We start from the raw sequence: 1,939 nt of genomic DNA on the forward strand, positions 1-1,939 counted from the left end.
AATGTACTTTGGACATTCTATCAGGGGAGACCAGTCCCTGGGGAAGGACATCATGATTGTTAGAGCAGAGAGGCAGTGAAAAAGAGGAATGCTCTCAACAAGATAGATTGATACAATGACCCCAAATGGGCTCAAACATATGAACTATGGTGAGGATGGCACGAAACTGGGCAATGGTTTGCTGTGTCCTCCATAGGGTCATTATAGATTGTAATTGACTCTATGGCACCTAACAACCATAGCCTGTTCCTGGAAGATATGCTTCTGGTACTTCAAATGCCAGCACAGCCACCCATGACAGACAGGGTTCATCAGAGCTCCAGTCTAAATGAGAATAGACAGAGGGATCTGGCTAGGACCAAAGATCTACTTAAAAAAAAATTCACTAGAGAACAACCTTTGGCTATTGGAAGAACACTGTCTAATGTAGTGCAGAAGAGCAGGCCCTCCGGCATTCAGAACATAACTTGGAAAGATCTGCCTCACCAAAGTAGTATAAACATAGTGGCATAGAAGGAATACAGCCGTTAGAGCTTTGATGAACTAATGTGACATAACACAAAATGAGAATAAGCTACTACAACCATTTGTTGGTAAATGGAAAATGGAATGTATGAAGCACAAATAATGGAAATTACTGGGAATAGAAATATGATTCAGATATCCCTCAACTTCTTATATACCCTAAAGAAATAAAGATCATAACATAAACAGATATATGTACACCGATGTTCATTACAGAACTATTTACAACAGCTAGAAGATGAAAGCCACAAAATTACCATCAGTGGAAAAATGGATAAGTACATTTGGTACATACACAAAATGGAATACTATGCATTGTTAAAGAAAAATGATGAATTTATGAAACAGCTCATGACATTGTTGAATTTAGAGGATATTAAAATGAGTGAAGTTAATCAATCACTAAAGGACAGATATTATATGAGAGCACTGTTGTTAAAAAAAAAAAAAAAGATAAAGCATTTATACCAAAAGAAACAGGATTTGGTTGTTACCATTGGTAGAGGAGAGGAAAGAAAGAATAGTAACACACCTGAGGGTGGGTAGACAAGGGTTAACTTGGGGGAAATAATATTCTATAAGAAAGATGTGGTTAAAAAAAAAAAGCTAGTTGTGGTGACGTGACAGGGCAAGCCAATCGGAGAGTTGGTAAGTTGTATAAATTCTTCACTCCAAAAATGATGACCTGGTATGTAAACTCTGACCTAATTCACAATAAAAAGTTAAAAGAAATAATGTGAAATTGTAATTGGTTAAAAATAAAACTGAATACTCAAAGATGGAATTTCTAGGAATTATCGAGGGAAAATAAACTGATAGTAGACATTTTAAATTTTACAATCCTGGTCTACTATGGCCAGGCACCTACAAGAACAAGCAGTTAATGAAACGAGTATTTAAAATTATATGTCAATCTATAAAAACAAAGATTTTGCATTGGTGATTAGAATACAAATGTTGGAAAGAAAGAAAAAGGATCAGTAGTTAGAAAACACAGCTTGATGATGGAAACAAAATTCTGCATGACAGCATTTTGCAAAGCCAATGACTTTTTATTGCAAATGTTTGTTTCAATGATGTAGACCTTTCTGGGTGGAATGCAAAAGAATTCAATGGACTATGTCTGTGGAAAGAGATGGCAAAAGAACTCAATAGCTTTTGTGAGAATTAGGCCAGAGGATAACTGCGGTATAGACCATCAATTGCTCACAGGCAAATTCAATGTGAAGCTGAAGAAAACTAAAAATAGACCCTGAAAACCAAAATACAGCTTTGTGTATATCCAATTAAATTTAGAGACCATGCTAAGAATAAATTTGATTCATTGAATGCTAAAGACTGAAGACAAGTAAAGTGGGAAGATATCAATACCATACATAAAGAAATAAGAAACAAATATCAAAAGTGATATCAG

The sequence above is a fragment of the Echinops telfairi genome, unplaced genomic scaffold (assembly GCF_000313985.2).
Source record: "Echinops telfairi isolate 266 unplaced genomic scaffold, ASM31398v2 ScPeMD7_7469;HRSCAF=8507_1, whole genome shotgun sequence".
Lineage (NCBI taxonomy): Eukaryota > Metazoa > Chordata > Mammalia > Afrosoricida > Tenrecidae > Echinops > Echinops telfairi.